Source organism: Enhydra lutris, unplaced genomic scaffold, assembly GCF_002288905.1.
Source record: "Enhydra lutris kenyoni isolate GAN:26980312 unplaced genomic scaffold, ASM228890v2 scaffoldscaffold16, whole genome shotgun sequence".
Lineage (NCBI taxonomy): Eukaryota > Metazoa > Chordata > Mammalia > Carnivora > Mustelidae > Enhydra > Enhydra lutris.
In genome coordinates, this window is record NW_019154100.1 from 37,088,706 (window position 1) to 37,113,055 (window position 24,350).

Here is a 24,350-nt window from a genome sequence, read left to right on the forward strand (position 1 = left end):
TTGAAATGTCTTAAGGAACTAGTCTTGGGCCGCCTGAGTGGCTCATCGGGTTAAGCCTCTACTTTCGGCTCAGGTCATGGTCTCAGGGTCCTGGGATCAAACCCCGCATCAGGCTCTCTGCTCAGCAGGGAGCCTCCTTCCCCCTCTCTCTCTGCCTGCCTCTCTGCCTACTTGTGATCTCTCTCTCTCTCTCTCTGTCAAATAAATAAAATCTTAAAAGAAGAAGAAGTAGTCTTTATTAGGATCTGATTCATATTTCTCTTCTGTTTTTGTGGGAATGTATACAATGTAATATTCTGGCATTTTCACCCTCTCTCTCACACACACATGCACACACTCAGTCAAGAACTTTGATTTTGCAGTCAAAAAAAATTCTTATGCACTTGTTCATTCTGAGTTCTAAACCTTTGTCAAGCTTTGCCATATAATGCGTTCTCACTTCCAGTTAATAGCAAAATCCTGGCCTTCTGCTTGGTTCAGTACTACTCTAGGATGGTTTTTTCTATATTTAGGAAAACCCAGAGTTTCTTGTTTTTTCTCATCTTAGAGTTCTGTGTTATGGTCTGCCTTCTGCATTCTCCAATCTGTCTTGAATCTTTTGTGGAGAAAGCTAGCTTCCTGATGAAGATCTAGATTACAAACCGATCTTCTACTTTGCTCCCATGTCATCGGCAGAATATCGGATTCTGTGACTCAGTAGAATGTCAGTAAGCTTCCTATTTGGCTGCAGCACTACACTTTAAGATACAAAATTCAGCCATTGTGCCCCCAATGTCACAAAGGCTACAGATGGATAATTGTTAAACTGTAGTCTTCTAATCTCTCCAGCCTTTATTTTTTTAAAAAGATTTATTTATTTATTTGAGAGAGAGAGAACGTGAGGAGGAAGAGAGGCAGAGAGAAAAGGAGAAAATCATCAAGCAGACTCCTCACTGAGTGCAGAGCTGCAGAGCCCAATGGGAGGGCTTGATCCCAGGACCCTGAGATCATGACCTGAGCTGAAATCAAGAGTTGTGTGCTTAACCAAGTGAGCCACCCGGGCGCTTCCATAAACTCTCCAGTCTTTAAAGGACTTTATAGCAGACATGGTGCTTTTAAGATAGAGTTAGATTCTTATGGGGTCTTCAAACCTTATTTTTATAGCCATCAGGTTATGATTGTAGGTTGTATTGTATATATAGATAGATGGATAGAATACTAACCTCAGACAGACAGTCTGTTTAAGGGACCTCAGTGAAAAGTCTAGTGTGGAAGGAAGACAAAGAACAGAGAGTCTAAGTGGTGCTCTGCTGAAATAGTGAAATTTCATCTGACAGACTGCTTCTGTCACACACAAGTGCTGAAAGGGTTTGTTTGAATGTGAATCAACGAATACTTTGGCTTAAGTTACTGCTGACCAGTAGGGGAGTTTGTCCCAACTGTGGGTTTAGATAGAACCCTATCTTCAGGTTGCCTCCATTGATGTGGTGATTGTATTTGTCACTGTGAAAAGATTGAGCCATACATACTGATGAGACTAAGTACCACACAGAGCATAATTCACAACTGAGTGCACAGAAAACTTTGCTATTACAGCCATCAGAGATCTAAAGGTGAATGACACCAGGCCTTGGCTTCAGAGGACCTTGGAGATTATTGGGGAAGAATGATGTGAGATAGGAAAATTAAAAACAAGGTATTAAATGCTACCAGCTCAATATAAACAAAACATCAAAAGACAACAGAAGATTAAAAATCACTGTCTTTGCCTGGTAGGAATGAAGTTGAGAAATTATTCTTTGGCCAGACATGGAGAACCCAGCTGTTTACAGTTGTGAGTGTAAGAAAGGTGTTAGGAACTATAAACAAATATTTTCAGAGAACTCTAGGAAAGTTGTGGCTTGAGAGTGTTAGAAATGTGTGCTGGATGGTTGATTTGGGTAGAAGGTAGCTTTGGGGTTCCCACTGTGTGAATGGAATCAACTGTGTTAAAATGATTTATGTAAGTATAGGAGCCAGCTGAGGATATAGTCTTTGTAAAGTATTTTCATATACAAATTCAGTCTGTATTTCTCTATACCTTTTATCTTTTACCAATTTTAATTTCCATGTACTTGCAGGTTAAAAGCTTGTAATTCTCCCTTTGTTCTGGGGAGCTCAATTCTCTGTAAAATATGAGCTCCTTCCAGCAGCAGTAGTCACGGGGAAACAAAAGCATGGGTATTAAAACAGTGGAATTGGGAGATGAGAATGAAGAGGGGATGCTGAAGAAGAAGAAAAAAAATGACAGTGCTTTGTGCTGTCTCCAGGTTAAAAATGAAAGTATTTCATTAACATGTACTGAGGATATTACATTCTTATAGTGCATATTTAAATTTGGATTTGAAAAAAACTACCTACATCAGAAGATTTTGCATCATCTAAAAGAATATCTTAATTGGTCCATCTGGCATTTGAAATAATACTCTACTTATTATAAAGCAGGTGTTAGACATTTTTGAATATTCCATCCTTAATTAAAGCTTAAAGAAACTAAGATTACACTTTCTATTTTAAAAAAGTTAAAAATCTGAAGTTACTGGACATGAATGACAAAATGTATGGAATTATTTGATTTTCTGGATTAGAGAACTGATTATACGATATGAGTTCTTTTTCTTTAAAAGATTTTATTTATTTATGAGAGAGAGAGAGAGTAAGTGCAAGCAGGGGAGCAGCAGGCAGAGGGAGAGGGAGCAGCAGGCTCCTTGCTGAATAGGGAGGCTGATGTGGGGCTTGATCCCAGGAGCTTGGGATCATGACCTGAGCCAAAGGCAGATGCCCAACCAACTGACCCACCCAGGCGCCCCAAGATATTAGTTCTTGAACTTTAATTTTTAACTAACTTTCATTTTGGATTTGATGCATGTAATAGTTAAGAGTCAATGTTTGGAGATCGTTTATTTTCAAGTTTTATCCTAATTGAGAAAACTAGGATGATGTAGTTCTATAAGCACTTACTTTGGAAAAGAGAGCTCATGACAGATTTGACTCTTTGTTTTAGGCACTTTTTCCAAAGACAATGAATCTATTATTTGGTACTTCAAAGCAAAAATGCATTGAAAATGTGTGCCTGTATTAATAAATAGATGCTTTTTAGAAGATTCTTTTGGGATCCTCTAAGCTTAGTTTCTGCCACAAAATGCTAGGATTTTGAAAAGAATTTAGTGATCATTTAGAAGCCTATAAAAATGAAAATCTACTTGGTTTGAATCTTTCATATGACCTATGTGGAGATGATCAGAAGGACTAAGAAAGGATAGTCCTACTTGGGTATACAATAAATTAAACAGCAATATATGAAAGAGTGTCTGTGAATCAAATTTAGGAGGATTGAAAGCTCCAGTGGAGCTTTCTCCAGGGTTATTTTTGGCAATTCTATTCAAAACATCTATTAATGTTTAATTAAGTAAATGGAATACAACAAGGACCCAGTTCCTATGCTGAAGAACATTTTAAGCACTCCAGCTCTACTTGTGTGCATGAATTATCTCTACAAATTTGCTCTGCAAGTGACAACAAGCATCAAAATAAAGCAGACCTTAAGCAAAATTCTGTCCAAGGAAAAAGGCACCTTTAATGGTATGGACATGGCTTCTATTCTCTAGAATCTTATAAAAAGTAACTAGAAGCTCCCATCGGTGTTTTTGGATATCAAAGAAAAAAAATGAAAATATTAGCTCTCTGAGAAATAAACCATGTATCAAATGTATATGTAATATAGAAATGGCATTATTAATTTAGAGTAGATTATACAATTAAGATTCAAAATTTTGATAGGCTTTCAAAATTTAATAAAGACTAGATTCTATGTAATGACAGCAAAAATACAGCATTAGGAAAGAAGTAGTTCAAGAGAAGCTTTTGAGAATAGTATCTCGAGGGGTGTTTAAGTCAATTAAGCTAGTTCATAAGAATTCAATGAGTATTTGTTGACAAGTAAAGCACTTTGCTAAGTGTCTTAAAAATACAAAAATGAAAGGGGTGCTTGGGTGGCTCAGTGGGTTAAGCCTCTGCCTTCGGCTCAGGTCATGATCCCAGGGTCCTGGAATAGAGCACCACAAGAGGTTCTCAGCTCGCAGGGAGCCTGCTTCCTCTTCTCTCTCTGCCTGCTTCTCTGCCTACTTGTGATCTCTGTCTGTCAAATAAATAAATAAAATCTTTAAAAAAAGTACGAAAATGAGAATACACTAATTTTGTCTTTAATGATTTATATATAAGCACCGAAATTCATAAAGTACACAGTATCTGTCTTGTGATTGATTGAAGGAAATAAAGTTAATGAATGAATAGAGACATGTGACAAAATTAATTCACAAAAAACCTTCTTTTTCTAAGATTTATTTATTTATTTGAGAGACAGAAAGAGGATGAGCAGGTGGAGGGACAGAGGGACAGAAAGAATCTCAAGCAGACCTCCACTGAGCACCTAGCCTGACACAGGACTTGACGCCATGACCCTGTCATGACCTCAGTCGAAATTAAGAGCCAGATCCTTAACCAACTGAGCCACCCAGGCACCCCAGAAAGTTAGCTTTAAGATAGAACTTAAAAGAAAAAAAAAATAGTATTTCAAAAACTAGATATAAAAGAATGCTCCAGACCAGCTCTAATAGAACTTTCTGTGATGATAGAAATATTTTATATCTGTATTGTCTATTATGGTAGCTACATAATTCTCAGTTGAGAACTTGAAATGTTTGAATTGAATTTTTAAATGTATTTATTTTTTATTAATTTAGATTTAATATAACTACTGTGTTGAACAACACCCCTCCAGGCAGAGAAAGCACCACGAGCATAGCACTGAAGATTGAGAGAAAATGGGAACTTGCTTTGGAGGTGGCCATTTCTCTGGTCTGGCAGGAGTAAAGCTGGGTAATAAAGTACAAGGTAAGATTAAAGGAAAACAGCTCAGTAAGGTTTTAGAAGATTATGCCTATTTGGCCATTATAGAATAGGCAATGAAAATTTAGGAGCAGGTTTGAGTCAAGTCCAACCTTGTGTTTTAAGAAGAAAACTGGTGGCATGTGGGTCAAACAAAATTGATCAAAAAAGTGGTTACTACTGGGATGCCTGGTAGCACACTTGGTTAGTGCCCAGATCTTAGTTTCAGCTCAGGTCATGATCTTGGGGTCATGAGATTGAGCCCTTCATTGATTGATCTCTGTGCTTAGCAGGGAGTCTACTTGGTATTCTCTCTCTTTTCCTCTCTCTCTCCCTCCCTCTGATGCTCCCCCACCTCTAATATAAATAATTTTTTTTTTTAGATTTTATTTATTTATTTGACAGACAGAGATCACAAGTAGGCAGAGAGGCAGGCAGAGAGAGAGGAGGAAGCAGGCTCTCTGCAGAGCAGAGAGCCTGATATCGGGCTTGATCCCAGGACCCTAGTATCACGACCAGAGCTGAAGGCAGAGGCTTTAACCCACTGAGCCACCCAGGCGCCCCAATAAATAAGTCTTCTTAAAAAAGTAATAACTAAATGTTTATACAAGTGATTTTAAGATATTTAGACAAAAAAGAGAAGACAAAAGGACAGTTCAGAGATATATTTACCACTTTGCTTAACTTGCTTTTCCAAATTAAGGAGGAAACATCTGAGTAAAAATTACAAGTCCAAGTGGCCATTTTTGAGAGTTGGTGGAAGAGGGAGGAGGGGGACCAGGGAAAAGATGGCAGCCAGTATTGGGAGTGACCAGGCCAACTATCCATCTAGATGGGTAGCTGGAGTTCATTACTACAGGAAGACCCTGGGCCTCAAAATTATCTCAGCAAAAGAGGAAGGGCTCTGAGACATTTATACACTATTACCATCCATCTCTGGTTGAGAGCTATTGCCAGGGGATGCTAATTCCCCAGGACTTCTGGCCTATTGTACACTCGGAAGGAATGGTTTTCCATATTTTCAGGGAAAAAAAATAACCCTCAGGAATAGAGATGCAGCTAATGGGATTTGGAAACCCTCAGGGAAATATTGAAGTGGTAGCATCCAGAATATGTAGTCAAGATTCTGATAGTGTCTGCCTCACATATGAGTTTCATGCTGGTTATGCCACACATTTTATAAAATGTTAAAATATCTGTAAACATACTAATAGGTTTACTTCTTAAATATGAAGATAGATGGCATTCAAATAAAAAAAAAATTTAAGAACAATAAAAAATACATTTACGTTGGAAAAGAAATATGTATGAAGAATACTAACACAAATTTAGTCAGAAGTACATAGATGAGATGATAGACCATTCACAATTGAAGCAAATTATAGTTTTTTGTTTTGTTTTTGTTTTGTTTTGCTTTGTTTTTGGAGCCAGTGGTTCTCAGAAAGTTTTCCATGGTCCTTTGGTGTCTTGCCAAGTCTTCACAGTGTGCCCCACTTTCCATAAATATGTAAGGTTCACTGTTGGTATAATTGAGTATATGTTCTGTTATGACAATATCTGATGAGCTGAAAAGTGAGAGGAGATGAGACATAGCACACCATGAAGCCAGACATTTGAAAATGTCTTTATTAAAACATGTGAGAGCTACGTTCCATGAACATAGGCAAAATTTGGTCAGTGAAATAAAGATTTTAACCTAAACTGACACACTGTAAGACAGGCAAGCTTAATGATTAGGCAACTGAAGATGCCTTCATAGGCACTAGGAGTTATTATTGTTCTGTGGTAATGACCATATTTTAGTTATTCCTAACATGTTGTGATTTGGATCCCATTATCACTTTGTCACGAGAACTGTAATATACTAAAATATACCAGTCAAAAAACAACACAAAAACACTTTGAGAAATGTAGGCTAAGTGTGGAATGTGTATGTGTGTTGTGCTGATATATCATTAAGTTGTGAATTTTTTATGAATATTAATAACTGTAAAAACATTTTTATTATTATTGAGTATACGATAAGTAAAGCAGAAATTTCTTGGCTACTACTGATTTTACCAGCAGACACAGAAATGTTAATAAGATAATTCATTACAAATTAATTGTGAAATTATGGCCAGTACTGGACTTATATCATCAAAAGTACACTTAATAACCAGGGGCATACCTCTTGCAAGCAGTATATTTTCCAGCCAATCAAAGAAGCTGTTTTACTAAAATTTAGATAGTAAATGAATATTTTATTATAAATCATGAGTCATGATTCATTATTGGTTATTAATAGTGGTGCTCTGGCACTTTCTGTGTGAAGGTAGATGAAGACTTTATTATAGATAGTAGGTGCATCATTTTTCTGTATAAATTTCTTCACAGTTCATCGGCTATTAATGCATGTTTCTGTCTTAAACTGGAACATTGAGAAAGTGCTTCAGAAATATCTAAAACTAAAAATAATATATGTCAAACTTACTACATATTAATAACCACCAAAAGTTTAACTGGTCTAAATATTATATATGAAAGATTGCTTGAAGGATATAATAAGCACATTTTTCTCCATGTTGTTTAACTGTCATTTATTTGCCACATTCACATTTTTCCCATATCAAACTATCACCTGTGCTCAATATATTTCTTTAAAATGGCTCTATTTATTTATATTAATTTATTTTAAAAGGAAATGTATGTCACTAGTGAAAATGGACCATGAAATTAATTTACTAAATAAAAAGGAATTTGTAAGAAAATATAAAACACTGTTACTACATTTAAAATGAAAAATGAAATAAATTTCATATAAATAAGAAAAAATTTATTCAAGCTACAAAATTAAGTACCTGAAAGTATGTACCTAAAAGAGAAGAATGTAATAATTTATAAGCAGTCAATAATAAGTGAGATGTGCCATTTAATTTGCTTAGATTAAGAAAAAATATATTCAAAATGGGCTATTCTTGTCTTTTATATTTGTTTGTATAGCATAATGTTAAGAATCAATATGTATGTTGTTGAATAAGACAAAGATATTAACTCCCTTCTCTAATGATGTTAGATGCTCAGAATGCCTGAAACACTAATCCCCTTTGATTCAGAAAGCCCTCTAAAATGATCTTCAGAATCTTTATTCTATATGTATCAAGTTATTAGGAAGTGTCTGCAAAATAAGGGGAAATGTAGTTTACCTATTCAGCACCACCATCCAGTTTGGAAATATACAAAGAAATTTTAGTACTACTTTTATCAGGTATTACAAGAGTCTCTTTTTAAATATTTTAAAATATTTTTATTAAATTTTATTTATTAAAATATTTTAATGAGTTTTTCTGGTGAAGTTATCCAGACAAGAAGATGATCCAAATTCTCAAAGTCAAATAATCTCCTAAGGCAGATAATTTTCCTCTTTACATATTCTTTTTTTTGCTTCAGCAATTGATCTTCCCACTGATTCCTGTGTGTACAATTGTGCAACCTAGGACTTTATTTCCAGGCCTCCTTTGCAGCGAGATTTGCTATTTTGACTGCTCTGAGCAGTGGAATCCATGTGGAAGAAAAAAATGTGTTTAACTTCCAGAAGATGTACTTAAAGGAAGGAGAAATATCCTTTCCCATTATTTTTTCTCCTTTCTTCTGGCTGGCATGCAGATGTGATAGTTAGAGCTGGTGGAGTAGCGATCTTGGACTACGAAATGGAATCTGTGATGCAAAAATTGTCTGAGAGGAACCAGAAGCCAGAGTTACAAAGCAAAGGAAGCCAAAACCTGCATTGGGTTTTCCTTTCCCCTTCCTTCGACTTCCTCTTTCAAACCTAACCTGGAGCCAGTTGCCCACCAGCCCAACATCACCTTCACCAGTCCCCCAGTGCTACTGATGTGCAAAAGTGGATGAAGCATGTGATGGCTTTTGTTGAGCAAGAAGCTAGTGAGAAAGCCAAAGAAATAGATGCAAAGGCAGAGGAAGAATTCAATATTGAGAAAGGTCGTTTTGGTCAAACCCAAAGACCAAAGATTATGGAATACTATGAGAAGAAAGAAAAGCAGATTGAACAGCAGAAGAAAATTCAGACATCCAATTTGATGAATCAAGCAAAACCCAAAGTCCTCAGAGAGGTGGCCTTATTACAGAATTACCAAATGGAGCGAAACAAAGGCTCAGCAAAGTGATAAAAGACAGAATCAGGCACCCAGTACTGTTGGATGGGCTGGTCCTCCAGTGTTTGTACCAACTGCTGGGGACCCGAATGAGTGTACCTTCCAGGACACAAGGTTTCCCTCTGGTAAAGGCCGCAGTGCCAAAAGCAATTTCTGTGTATAAAATTGCCACCAAAAAAGATGTTGATGTCCAAATTGATCAGGAAGACTAACTGCCTGAGGAGGTAGTGGTGGAGTTGAGATCCATGATGAAGCTCATAAAATATAAGTTTCCAGTACTTTGGAAAGCCAGCTAGATCTCCTAGCGTAGCAAATGCTGCCAGAAGGCCAGGGAGACTTATATCCTACAAATGCCCACAGGTAGTTTTTGGACTCAGCCTCTGGGGAGGTGGACTCGATCCACTGCTCTACTGCCACGATGTAGAAGTTTCTGATATTTGAAAAGACAAGATATCTGTGTAGCTTCTTCACTGGTCTAATATTCTATATCTATCCGTGGATACCCTTCTGTAGCTAATGCCTTTGGCCTAACTGTTAACAATGAATGAATTTTTTCACTTAATATGATCAGGAAACCTCCTTATAGTTTATGTAAAAATAGCAGAGCTTTCCTTTGCTTCTCTAGCATGAAGGTGAAGGTATCACATGATGGTTCCATGAACTTCATCAAGTCTCTTTCTCTGGTTTCAGTTCTCTGATCTAGAGGGTGATGTATTTGGTGTTCTTTGATATTAAGCCTCTGCTTTAGGCTTAAAATGCAGGTGGTGGGGGGCACACATTCCTGCCAGCAATAGTCACTTCACTGTTCACCTGTTTGGACCTAGAGGGGTTCCTTATCTGTAAATACGACTTAAAATCTAAGCCATGTTTTTTTTTTTGTTTTTTTTTTTTATCAAAACAGAAGGTTTACATGGGAAAAAATGGTGTGAAAATGCCTATACATCTCTCTTATTGATAATTGTGGAGTACACGCACCAGTTTTCTGCCTGCAGTTATACATGAGGACAGTTAGCATTTATTTTTAGCCAGTATTATTTTGATGTTTTCTGTCACTAAGATTAAGTCAAACAATCATAAGAGGAAAAACTTTCTTTCCATTTTGCAGTTATTTCCTACACATAGCTGTTTACTCAGAATGTTGATATGAACTTGCCTTAGGAGGTAAAGTAGAATTTAACAAATGACCAAATAATATTTGTAATATGTACACATGTCGGGGTCTATTCCTTTTATGTGAGTGGTTATGGAGATTCAAGATTTCATCTGAAAAATTATAAGATCTTCTTACAACCCATATAGATATTGCCCATGAAAAACCAAAGAGTTTCAGTATGGAAGAAAACAATTGTATACTCTACTGCCCGTATTTCTATAGAACTGAGAAAAAAAAGGTTAAACATTCAGGAGACTTCCTTTTATGTTATTGAAATCTATAGCAGATTTATTATATACCAAATTATTTCTATTAACTCTTCATGCATAGCTTACATTGTAAGGACTTCTCACATATACAATATAAGGAGTAGATTTTTATAGATTCAGACACAAAAGCTTCAGTACATGGGACTCTTTTAAAGTAACAGTGTCTTAACTATTAGCACTACTTGGCCAATAAAATACTCCCAGCCTAGACTGTTAATTGTTATGATCCTATCACTACAATAGTTTACTGATATTCTGGGTATAACCTAAATGTATTATAGCATAATTCAGAAAAAAAAAAATAATGTTGAATGAGATAAAATAATATTCTTGGAGTTCTGTGGCCATGAGGACTTTCTGTTAGTCTTTTTGTTTAGGGTTCAGATTGCTAATATTTTGCTCTGGCTCATTCTGTCTAATCAGAGGCAGTGACATACAACCTGGTTAGTAACTCTTTTAAAGCAGAGAATTTAAGTCTTGCTTATTCTACTATCCACCACGTCTTTTTCACTTAGAACCAAGGATAATGGTGTAACCTTTACCTAGGATATTGCTATTCTCTTGTTAGAAAGACATAAATGGCAAACCATAAGCTGCTTCTTAAAGCTTTGTTCAGAAGCTTCCCAATTCCTTCCCAATTACTCACATTTTACTGACCAAAGCAATGCAGGTAGACAGACCTAAATCAATGACATTGGGAAATATAATCCTTTCCCCAAAATAGCATTATAAATATGGAAAAAGGTATTTAAAAATCTAGTCTAGGGGTACCTGGGTGGCTCAGTGGGTTAAAGCCTCTGCCTTCAGCTCAGGTCATGATCCCAGGGTCCTGGGATCGAGCCCTGCATCAGGCTCTCTGCTCAGCAGGAGCCTGCTTCCCCCTCTCTCTGCCTGTCTCTCTGCCTACCTGTGATCTGTCTGTCAAATAAATAAATAAAATCTAGCTTTAAAAAAATCTAGTCTGTGCTCTAATCAACCTGTTCCCACGGGGATGCTTTGGTCATATCTCCTTGATAACATCATAACTGAATCTCTTAATCAATAGACTAATGATATTTGTGAGGAAGAAGTCCTTATCTGGGGAAAGTTCTTAATGGGGTGCTCCTGGCTAAAGACGGCTTATAACAAAAACAAAATCTATGAATTTTTGAGGCATGGCCCTGGAAAATATCACACTAGCTGGTGGGAAATTAGAGATGTTTCATAAACACAATGCTCCCTAATATCCAAGATATGGAATATCCTTGGATAACCCACATACCTCACTTAGAGATTTTGTCTATTCTTGGCCAAGAGTGAATGTTCACTGTGGAAAGGAAAGAACCCAGGGGCTGCTCAGCATGTCTTAGAAGTCTCTTGGCTTTATCTGAGTCTCTTGATTATCTGTATCCTTGAAATTACTAGAGGAACCTCATTATGAGTATGATGTCTAACCCATTTAAGTTTGATTTGATAATTCAGTCCTTTGTGTTACTCAGCAAATCATATGGCCAAGCCTGATACCAGTGCAGTGAAGGGGAAGTAATTACTTTTGAACACTAATGTAATCTACCATGCTCATTGTGCTTATTGATGTATTTAAATTTATTAATGGCTTCTTAATTTGTATTTTAAAATGCTTTTCTTTGTGTGCATGTTTTCTGTTTGCTTTCTATTTCATCAATATTTATTCCCATAATACTCTTTATTGGTTTGCAATTTATATCTCATTTCTGGGATTTATTGGCAACCAGTGATTTTTTTTTTTTTTAAACTGGCTTCATAATTTTACCTTTTCCAGAATGTCATATAGTTAGGATCACATGGTATTCAACCTTTTCAGACTGGCTACTTTCACTTACTAATCTGCCTTTAAGATTCCTCCATGCCTTTCTGTGACTTGATAGCTATTTATTTTCAGTGTTGAATAATATTCCATTGTCTAGATGTACCACAATTTATTTATCTGTTCACCTGCTGAAGAACATTTGGGTTCCTCTGATTAACTTTTTTTGCTCAGCATAATACCCTCTAGTTCCATCCACATGATTGCAAATGGCAAGATTTCATTTTTTGATGGCTGCATAGTATTCCATCGGACATGCTGCTATGAACATTCGGGTGCATGTGCCCCTTCAGATCACTACATTTGAATCTTTAGGGTAAATACCTAGTAGTGCAATTTCTGGGTCATAGGATAGCTCTATTTTCAACTTTTGAGCTATCTCCATACTGTTTTCCAGAGTGGCTGCACCAGCTTGCATTCCCACCAACAGTGTAGGAGGGTTCCCCTATCTTCCCCTATCTTCCTACTCTCCCTACACTTCAAAGAGTTTTGATCAAGAAAGGATGCTGTACTTTGTCAGATGCTTTCTCTGCATCTATCGAGAGTAACTTGTTCTTTCCTTTATTAATGTATTATATCACATTAATTGATTTGCAGATGTTGAACCAACCTAGCAGCCCAGGAATAAATCCCACTTGGTTGTGGTAAATAATCCCTTTAATGTACTGTTGGATCCTATTGGCTAGTATTATGATGAAAATTTTTGCATCTGTGTTCATCAAGGTTATTAGTCTGTAATTCTCCGTTTTGATGGGGTCTTTGGTTTTGGATCAAGGTAATGCTGGCATCGTAAAATGAGTTTGGAAGTTTTCCTTACATATTTGTTTTTTGGAACAGTTTCAGGAGAATAGGTATTAATTCTTCTTTAAATGTTTAGTAGAATTCCCCTAGGAAGCCATCTGGCCTTGAGCTCTTTTTGGGAGATTTTTGATGGCTTCTTCAGTCTCCTTACTGGTTATGGGTCTGTTCAGGTTTTCTATTTCTTCCCGGTTCAGTTTTAGTAGTTTATATGTCTCTAGGAATGTATCCATTTCTTCTAGATTGTCAAATTTGATGGTGTATAGTTGCTCATAATATGTTCTCATAATTGTTTGTATTTCTTTGGTGTTGGTTGTGATCTCTCCTCTTTCATTCATCACTTTATTAATTTGGGTCCTTTCTCTTTTCTTTTTAATAAGTCTGGCCAGGGGCTTATCAATCTTATTAATTCTTTCAAAGAACCAACTCCTAGTTTTGTTGATTCGTTCTACTATTCTTTTATGTGTCATTGATTTCTGCTCTGATATTTATTATTTCTCTTCTCCTGCTGGGTTTAGGCTTTCTTTGTTGTTCTTTCTCCAGCTCCTTTAGGTGTAGGGTTAGGTTGTGTACTTGTGTACTCTTGTTTTTTGAGAAAGGCCTATATCACTATATACTTCCTCTCAGGACTGCCTTTGCTGTGTTCCAAAGATTTTGAACAGTTGTGTTTTCATTTTCATTTGTTTCCATGAATTTTTTAATTCTTTAGTTTTCTGGTTGACCCATTCATTCTTTAGTGGGATGCTTTTTAGCCTCTATGTATTTGAGTTCTTTCCAACATTCCTCTTGTGATTGAGTTCTAGTTTCAAAGCATCATGGTCTGAACATATGCAGGGAATGATCCCAATCTTTTGGTACCAGTTGAGACCTGATTTGTGACCCAGGATGTGGTCTCTTCTGGAGAATGTTATATGTGCACTAGAGAAGAATGTGTATTCTGTTGCTTTGGGATGGAACGTTCTGAATATATCTGTGATGTCTGGTCCAGTGTGTCATTAAAAGCCTTTATTGGGGCGCCTGGGTGGCTCAGTGGGTTAAGGCCTCTGCCTTCGGCTCAGGTCATGATCTCAGGGTCCTGGGATCGAGCCCCGCATCGGGCTCTCTGCTCGGTGGGGAGCCTGCTTCCTCCTCTCTCTCTGCCTGCCTCTCTGCCTACTTGTGATCTCTGTAAAAAAAATAAATAAAATCTTTAAAAAAAAAAAAAAAAAAAAAAAGAAAAGCCTTTATTTCCTTGTTGATCTTTTGCTTAGATGATCTGTCCATTTCAGTGAGGGTGGTGTTAAAGTCCATTATTATATTATTTTTGATGTGTTTCTATGGTTTTGTTATTAATTGGTTTATATAATTGGCTGCTCCCATATTAGGGGCATAGATATTTAAAATTGTTAGATCTTCTTGTTGGACAGACCCTTTAAGTATGATATAGTGTCCTTCCTCATCTCTTATTATAGTCTTTGGCTTAAAATCTAATTTATCTGATATAAGGATTGCCACCCCAGCTTTCTTTGGATGTCCATTAGCATGGTAAATTGTTTTCCACTCCCTCAATTTAAATCTGGAGGTGTCTTTCAGTCAAAATGAGTTTCTTATAGATAGCATATTTATTGGTCATGTTTTTTATCCATTCTGATACCCTGTGTCTTTTGATTGGGTCATTTAGCCCATTTTCTTTCAGGGTAACTGTTGAAAGATATGTATTTAATGCCATTGTATTGCCTGTAAGGTGACTGTTACTGTATATTGTCTCTGTTCCTCTCTGTTCTGCTACTATTAGGCTCTCTCTTTTCTTAGAGGACCCCTTTTAATATTTCCTGTAGGGCTGGTTTGGTGTTTGCAAATTCTTTTAGTTTTTGTTTGTTCTGGAAGCTTTTTATCTCTCCTTCTATTTTCAGTGACAGCATAGCTGGATACAGTATACCTGGCTGCATATTTTTCTTGTTTAGTGCTCTCAATATATCATGCCAGTCCTTTCTGACCTGCCAGATACCTGTGGATAGGTCTGCTGCCAGTCTTATATTTCTACCGTTGTAGGTACAAACCTCTTCTCCTGAACTGCTTTCAGGATTTTCTCTTTGTCACTAAGACTTGTAAGTTTTACTATTAGATGACAGGGGGGAGTGGTGGACCTATTTTTATTGATTTTGAGGGGAGTCCTCTGTGCCTCCTAGGTTTGGATGCTTGTTCCTTTTGCTGTATTAGGGAAATTGTCTACTCTAATTTACTCCAATTTACCTTCTGCCCCTCTCTATCTTTCTTCTTCTTCTGGAATCCCAATTATTCTAATATTGTTTCATCTTATGATATAACTTATCTTTCAAATTCTCCCCTCGTGGTCCAGTAGTTGTTAGTCTCTCTTTTTCTCAGTTTCTTTATTCTCCATAATTTGCTCTTTATCACTGATTCTCTCTTCTGCCTTATTTATCTTAGTAGAAGAGCCTCCATTTTGGATTGCATTAATAGTTTTTTGATTTCAACTTGGTTAGATTTTAGTTTTTTTATTTCTCCAGAAAGGATTTTATTTCTCCAGAAAGGGGTCCTCTAATATCTTTCATGCTCTTTTCGAGCCCAGCTGGCACCTTGGCAATTGTCATTCTGAACTCTATTTCTGACATATTACTAATGTCTGTATTGATTAGGTCCCTAGCCATCAATACTGCCTCTTGTTCTTTTTTTTCTTTCTTTCTTTTTTTTTTTTTTTTGTGGTGAGTTTTTCTGCCTTGTTATTTCATCCAGATAAGAAAAATTGAATGAGAGAACAAAATACTAAAGGAGTAGCAACGACCCAAGAAAGATATATACTAACCAAATCAGAAGAGACCCGAAAGTGGGGGAAGAAGAAAGGGGAAAAAAAGAAAAAAATATATATTAGAATGGTGAATAGAACAGAGCCACACACTTGATTTTGGGTCTATTTTTGTCTGTTAGAAGAAACTATCTCCCAAAATTTTAACGAAAGAAACAAACACACACGGGTAAACACGACGAAGGGATGGAATATGCCTGTAAAGATGAAAATTAAAATATGGGGCGCCTGGGTAGCTCAGTGGGTTAAGCCACTGCCTTCGGCTCAGGTCGTGATCTCGGAGTCCTGGGATCGAGCCCCGCATCGGGCTCTCTGCTCTCTAGGGGAGCCTGCTTCCTCCTCTCTCTCTGCCTGCCTCTCTGCCTGCTTGTGATCTCTCTGTCAAATAAATAAATAAAATCTTTAAAAAAAAATTAAAATAGACTCTAAAAAAGGAATTGATAAGAAGTTGATTAAAAAAGATAAGAAAGAAAAAGAGGAAATAATGTGATCAGGCTGGAGACTAGAACAAATCCATGTGCTAGATTTAGGGTATATTTTGATCTATTAGAAGAAATTGTATCCCAAAATTAAAAAAACAAACAAACCCTGTATGTATATAAAAATAAGGTTAAATACAATGAAAGGATAAAATATAAAATAAGAAAAAATAGAATAAGAAAAGATAAAATTAAAAAAAATTTAACTGTGAAAGACTAAAGGATCATGGGCAAAAAGCCATGAATTCTATGTGTTGCTTTCCCCTAGCTCTGGAGTTCTGCAATTCTCATTGATCCGTGAACTTGGTCTTGGCTGGATGTTCTTGCGGATCTTCTGGGAGAGGGGCCTACAGTGATTCTCAAATGTCTTTGCCTGAGGTGGAATTGCACCCCCAATTGCCAGGGGCCAGGCTAAGTAATCTGCTAGGTTTTGGTCTCAGGAGATTTTGTTCCTTGAGCACTTTCTGTATAGCTTTGGAGGACAGGATTGTATATGGCAACCTCCCAATCTCTGGCCCATAGGAGCTAAGGCCCCACTCCTCAATGAGCCCTCAGAGAAAAGCAGTCAGTCCTGTCTCCCTGGTCTCTGGCTGTACTCTCTGCTCACCAGCCTGTGACTGAGCATTACTGTCTTTAGCACACAGCCCCCTTTAAAGTCTCCAAACCCAGTGCTGATTACTGTAGCACGCTCCCACACCACTCCTCCCAGAGGAGGAAGGTGAGTTTCCCCTGATCAGCTACTTGTTTGGTTCCTGCCCAGCAGTGGGCCGACTGTGCCACGGATCCCAGTTTAAGGTAACCCCAAGCTGAGAGCCTACTCCTCAGCTCCATTTCTGCAGCCGGCTTCCCCTCTCTGATACCTGGTTGCTCTGCCACACTCAAACATCTCTGGTCTTTTTATGACCTTGCAGGTTCCGAGACCACACTGTCCCTGTGAGGGCCCCACCCCCTGCTTAGCCTCAGGAGTGATGTTCCTCAGTGGAGCAGACTTATAAAAGTTCCAGTTTTGTGCTCCACTGCTCTACTGCTTGCTGGGAGCCAACCCCTCCTCCTATGGTCTATCTTCCTGAATGTTGCCTCAGATTCACTTCTCCACACAAGCTACCTTCCAGAAAGTGGTTGATTTCCTGTTCCTAGAATTGTTGCTCCTCTTTTCTTCAATTTCCTATTGAGTTTATAGGTGTTCAGAATGGTTTGATAACTATCTAGCTGAACTCCCAGGACCTGATGATATTTAGGTCTCCTACTCCTCCACCATCTTGCTCCTGCTCTTTGAGGTTTTTTGTTTGTTTGTTTGTTTTTTGTTTGTTTTTTGTTTGTTAAATGTGTAAGGTCTGTGTCTAGATTGATTGATTGATTTTTTAAAATTATTTATTTATTTGACAGATGGGGGAGAGAGCAAGAGAACACAAGCAGGGAGAGAAGCAGAGGCAGGGGGAGAAGCAGGCTCCCCATGAAGCAGAGAGCCCAACATGGGGCTCCATCCCAAGTCTCTGAGATCATGACCAGAGCTGAAGGCAGATGCTTAAAGACTGAGCCATCCTGGTGCCCCTGATTGATTGATTTCGGACATAGTTGATTCTCTCTGTTGACTTATTTTAAATGCTCTTTAAAAATGTTCATCTGTACTATTATCATCCTAATTCTTCTAAATTGTGTGTGCCAGCTTTTTGTTATGATGGTCCATTTTAGTGTTCTCTTTTGTGATTTTAAAATTTTAATGGTGAGTTTATTCTCAGAACACCTTGTTTTTCTGAAAGAATGCTGTGTCTTGGAGTGGTGACATTATTTCTACAAAGCACATTTACATTTGCCTCTACTGGTGTCCTATTGGTTTCCTACTTGTAGAACAGTTTTCATGTTGAGTCTTTATTTGGGTCACTGCTACATTCTCATACTCATAAATAGTACCGTCTAGTTTTTATTATCCCATGGCTTATTCTTTTATTCTTAGAATCCTATGAAGGTGATAGAATTTTTTTGACATGTTTTGTTCGAGTAAATAATTATTTTTGTCTCCCTTTGTTGAAGAGAACAGTCCTTTGATACTCTTGGCTTTATAAAATGGATTCTGTCTTTGTTCTCTTCCTAGCTTAAGCTTGGAGCTACCACTCTTACAGGCATTATAATTTCAGCCCCACACCTTTTTTTCCCCTTAGGAGATTTTAATTTAAATTCAGTTAATTAACATATAGTGTATTAGAGGTAGAAGTTAGTGATTCATCACTCATATACGATACCCAGTGCTTATTACATCACATGTCCTCCTTAGTGTCCAACACCAAGTTATTGCATCCCTCTCCAGGCCCCTCCCCTACAGCCCCACACTTTAAAGTTGCTGTATGAATCATCCCACATCAGCCGCCATGGGAATTCCCACTGATGGCTCTGGCTTTAAATTCCTTATATTTTCATAAGATTTTTGCTAAAGAGTGTTTTTTTCTTCAGTGTCAGCTATTCATATAATTCTTTTAATTTTATATTTTATTCAATATTCCCTTGTGTTTGGAGTGGGAAAATGGTATATCTATGTCAAGTTGGTCTACCATATTTAGCAGATTACATAAAAATAACGTTTTTCTTATAGTGGACTCTAGTGATTTACTCTTTTAGAACTAGCACTGAATTTATTGCAGATTTATGTCATTCAAAAGAAAGTGACACTATTACTAAACATCTAACAAATTATGGATTTATTTATTCCAGTTACTTTCAAATGTATTAAATTATTTACTTGTTATATCAACTCAATAAGGTAAGTCTATTATACAAGTAAGGAAATTGAAATGTAGAAAATTAATTTGTTTAAGTCACCATAAAATCCATGGAGAATCTATAATGTCTCATTCTGGATTCAGAGACTTTAAAAACAGTATGCCAAAGCAATACTAAATTAATACCTATATTCCCCCCTCAAAAAAATCATAGCATTATTTGTTAAAATGCTAGAAACAGCAGAATGCCAAAAGGTTCAATGGCATAAAAAATCATAATTGCTAAAGTTAGCAATTGACATTCATAATTGCTTAAACAGAATTTATGTTTTACTTAGGCAAATAGAAAGTTTTTTGATATTTTAAGGTCTTCATAGTGATAATTATGGCGTAAGTTAGGGCAGTGTAATGCACATGTTTTGGATGATCTTACTTAGTATATTTTCTATTAAAAAGAAGTGAAAGCAACACAAATAATAGCATGAACTTCTACTATCAAAGAGTATTTTAATATTCTTACTTAGAGAGTGATTTCTTGAGATAATAAATTCTAGATGATAACCTATAGAATCAAAACCTACATAAACAATTTAAACCTAGAATGTCAAATAAAATAATCTTTTGGAAAAATGCTTGAAATATATTATCACTATTTAATTTAAAATCTGCTACAGAGTTATCAAAAAATATGTTTTGATAGTACAACTCTAGCAAAAAAACTAGCATCTTTCAGGAAATAGATATTTCAGTAGGTTCTTAATGTTCTGAAATGTAATCATCATAATATTCACAGTTTGACATCAACTCATGTGATGATGTTGAGGTTCATTTAGGTATATGATCATATTTGTACTTCTGTGGGGTCCACAGTTAGTTAAAAACAGTCTTTAAGAGAGGCTTTGTTCTCAGTCTAGTTTTTCTCTAAGCCAAATTCAAGACTTAAATTCTACCAAAAACAATCTTAAAAAAGTTTTTTCTCTAATCAAGAAATCACAGGCTTGTTACTTTAATCCAGATGCCTAAAACTGGACTTAAACCTGTTTAAACAGAAAGCCTATAAAGTAATTATGTTATGTAATATGGAGTCTGATAATCTTATAATCTTAAGTGTGAAGTCCCAGCAATTTTGTGCAATTCGTATCATAGATTTTTTATTTTTAAGATTTTATTTATTTATTTGACACACAGAGAGAGAGCACAAGGAGTCAGAGCAGCAGGCAGAGGGAGAGGGAGAAGCAGGCTCCCTGATGAGCAGAGAGCCTGACATGGTGTTGATCCCAGGACCCTGCGATCATGACCTGAGCTGAAGGCAGATCCTTAACTGACTGAGCCACCCAGGCTTCCCTTGTACTGTAGATTCTGATGAAAATGGTACCCCTTGGAGTGAAGCTGATAACAAGCTACATAGTTGTCCAAGGCAACTTTGTGTGAAGGAAAGACCATTTACAGTAACCCACGAGAAAGAGGGCAAAGAGAATAAATATGAAGACATATCAGCACTATTGATGGCTAAGGCACTGTGATTAAGGGGGAGCATCTTATTTATTTTTTAGGGAATATTAGAAAAGTACAAAAACTATCCAGATGGAAAGCTGGCTGTAGACCATTTCATACCATATTCTCAGTTCTCAAACCTCCTCTGGGACGGACACTAAGGTTGCCGTTACTGTAAGAGTGGTACTCGGCTTGGGGCTTCCTAGGCTGGTTCAGGTTGTTGAAATCTGTGCTAGGTGGTTTGCACATACTTTCTCATGTAATCATCATGACAAGCTTGAGAAGCATGTATTATTCACCCTGTATATTTGCTGAGGTAGCTGAAATTTAGGAATGTTAAGGACTCGCTCATGTTTGAGGATCTAGGTTTGCCAAATTATCTTTTCTTTCTGCTCTGCTTCCCTCATGCATTTGTGAGCACTTAAGAATTAGTAGGTTTCACTTTTGCCTACTATGCTAATGAAACAGAAATTAATGTTATAACATTGACAAGTATTTTTGTAAAATAAGGTCACCTTTCGTACTGACGTCACTTTTATTTCAGTTATTCCTCATGTCTTTGCTCAAACTCACTTTTATGCAATTTATATCTAAACTCTTCTAAATCAGGCAATCTGTACTTGTCACAGACTATTTCTTTGCCACACCCTTCTTCCTGAAATTTGATTTCCAATTTCAATGACTTCCTCAAACAGTGATTTTTCTTCTTCATCCTTGTTCTGCTTGACTTTTCTATAACATTAAACTTATTGATCATCCATTCCTGATTTTAGCTCCCTTTATTTGCATGACCCTGAAGAGGTCCTGTAACTGTCAACTGGCCTTTTAATTGCTGACCATCCATGCATTCCCTAGCCTCCACCTTGTTTGGCTCGACTTCACTAAGCCCAGTTTCCCCAGTTGTCTTCTCATTTTAAGGAGGACTTCCGAAGCTTCATCTTAAACCATTAAGTACTTCTCTTGCTTCTGTGTGCTTCAGTTACATTATCACCTAAGTGATAGTCATTAAATCATTTTTGTGTTAGAAACTCTATTGTTGTCATAATAAATCACTACAGTTTTAGGTGTTTAAAACCATATTCATGTATTATCCAGGAGTTCTCCATGTCTGAAAGTGTAGGCACAGTGTAGCTCATGAAATCATGGTTGGTTGGTTCATGAAATCATGTCAGCAGGCTGTATTCCTTCTTGGAAGCTCAGGGATGAACCTTCTTTGAAGATCATTCAGGTTATTGTAAGAATTTATTTCCAAACATTTGTAGGGCTGAGGTTCCCTTTCCTTGCTAGCTGTTGGCCAGGAATCATTTTTAGTTTTTAGAGACTTCTTCCATTCCTTAGGATGTTGCCTCCACTCTCCGTGTCAGCAATGGTGGGTTGAGTCATTCTCTTGTTTCCAAAATCTCTCTTCATCTTCCCATCTGCCTAACTTATCCTCTCCCTCTCTCTTCAGTGGTATCTCTCTGACTCTTCTGCCTCCCTCTTCTGCTTTTAGTGGCTCATGTGATTACATTGGGCCCACCTGAATAATTGAGGATATTCTGCTTTATCTTAAACTGAATTGATTAGTAACCTTAATTCCTCTGCCAAATCTCTTCACCAAAGTACATAGATTACTATTCCATCCAATATCCAGGAAACAGGAATTGAGGGGTATAGCACCTCTTAGAAATCTGACATATCAGTTACTTTTATCTTTAGCCCAACACCAGTCAAATATTTTCAGTTATTAATAGTATTCCACTTGACTGTTCCCCAAATCTAATTTTTCACACAAAAAAATAACTTTTTTTTGCCTGTTTTCCTATTCTGCCTACATAACCACTCTGAAAGATAGTATCTCAGACTCTCCAATTAGAATTCATTTTACCCTTTTTCCTTTTTTTCCCTATATTTCAATCTCCTGCATCAGAATTAGCTAATTCTTTGTGATAGCTTTCAACTTAGCTCCGTCTTATTTTTGCATGATATCATCCTTTCTCATGTTAACATTGATTGACTAAATGAATTTAATGTAAATGCTGTCATCAAATGCCAATCTAGTATCATATAAATAAATATGTCCTTAGTTAAATAAATAAAATGTCCTTAGTTACCATTTAATACTTGGGAACATTAGCACAAAGTTGATTCTATAGCCATAGTGCTAACCATGTTTTTAATTTGCCTGAGCATGTGCATCTTTGCATTTATTTCCTTTTGAAAATCTGACCCCATGTCTTTTAAACTACCCATGAAATTTATGTGTATTCTACAAATGGCTTTTTCCATTTTTCTGCTCAGGAAAAAAAAATACGTATTGCTTCTAATAGATGTCCAGTCCCTAAAGATAATAGAGCCTTGGTCCTCCCTCTTAAATTTATGTAAACATGATTAATTAATGTAAATGATACACATTTCATTATTTCTATAAAACAACTACTGATTTAGGACAAGGCTAGGATTATGAATAATTCTGGAATGTTCCAGTTCTGGTGGAAATTATGGTCATTAGAGGGAGGCAAATTATAAAGCTACTTTCAAATATCAACAAACAAAACAAACCAGAAAACACACACATGGCTTTTTAGGCTATAATAGCAGAGACTGCATTTTATTCTGTACGTGAGGAGAAGTAACTGAGGAATTACTAAATACATACACACATGTGCACTTGCAATGAGTCAAACCTATGAGGAAGTGCAAAAATTAGTTAAAGGATTGGCTATGTATTCCCAAAAGCCATGGTTCTGAGTTGTTAGAGCAGTTAAATAATTGATATATAGAGATTTAAAAATTAAGTGGAGCCATTGGTTTAGGCAGGATGTTAGTCGGTTAGTGGTATCATCTCAGATCTCAGGCTTTAGTCCTTTGTTCATCCAAAGTGATTGCAAACTGAAAGTTTGAGGTCAATGGCACTAAGTTGTGATTGATTACAATTAAAATTCTAGTACGGTAACTCACCATGATAAATGTCTTTCACTTGAGAAACAAGGAATATCAAAGGCCATGTCAACATAGGGGGAAAATCAAACCAAGGTAAAAATGGTGCAAATGAGAGAGTGAGCAAATGCCAGTTATAAATGGAGTTAAGTATATATTCAAGGGCCATTTTAATATTTTAAATGGTTGAGGGTACTAAGCAATTTATTTTCTATTTATATAATTGCAACTGCATCTTCTACTTTGATCTCTGGAATATTCACAACTGGAGCCCTGCAACCCTATGTTAGAAATCTTACTACCTGGAGACTGCCATGCTGTGAGGAAGCCATGCCACATAAAAATGGTATATGCAGGTATTCTGAACAGTGGTCTTTGTGTTCTTGTTATCCTGGCCTAGTGCTAGACATGGGAGTCAATGAGTTTGAAATGGTTCTAGCCCCAATCATCAAGTTAGTCATCATCTTAGAGTCTTTCTTTTTGAAATCTCAGCAACCATGGAGCAAAATCAAACAAAAACAGAAACAAAACTTCTTATTATGCCTTATTTGAGTTCCTGACCCACAGGATTTATGAATATGATGTAAAGGGTTGTTTCAAGCCACTAGGTTTTGGAGTAATTTGCTATACAATAAAAGTAAGGAAAAAGATATAATAAAAATTGTTTCAATTTTTCTCATAAATCACTGTGACTATGTTATGGTAATATGCTGTACATTTTCACCTTAACTTGTGTTTATAAAGGCATCCACCAAATAAAGTGATAAAAGTAAAATACATGCATAAGATAATTAGAAATCTCTTTATCAGAATATTTTATTAATCTTTAATTTAAACTTG

General features: G+C 36.6%; 1 pseudogene; it reads left to right on the plus strand.

Moving 5' to 3' along the window:
- Positions 1-9,420, plus strand: part of LOC111147294 — a 149,152-nt pseudogene extending 139,732 nt beyond the window's left edge.
- The last annotated feature ends 14,930 nt before the right edge of the window (positions 9,421-24,350 follow it).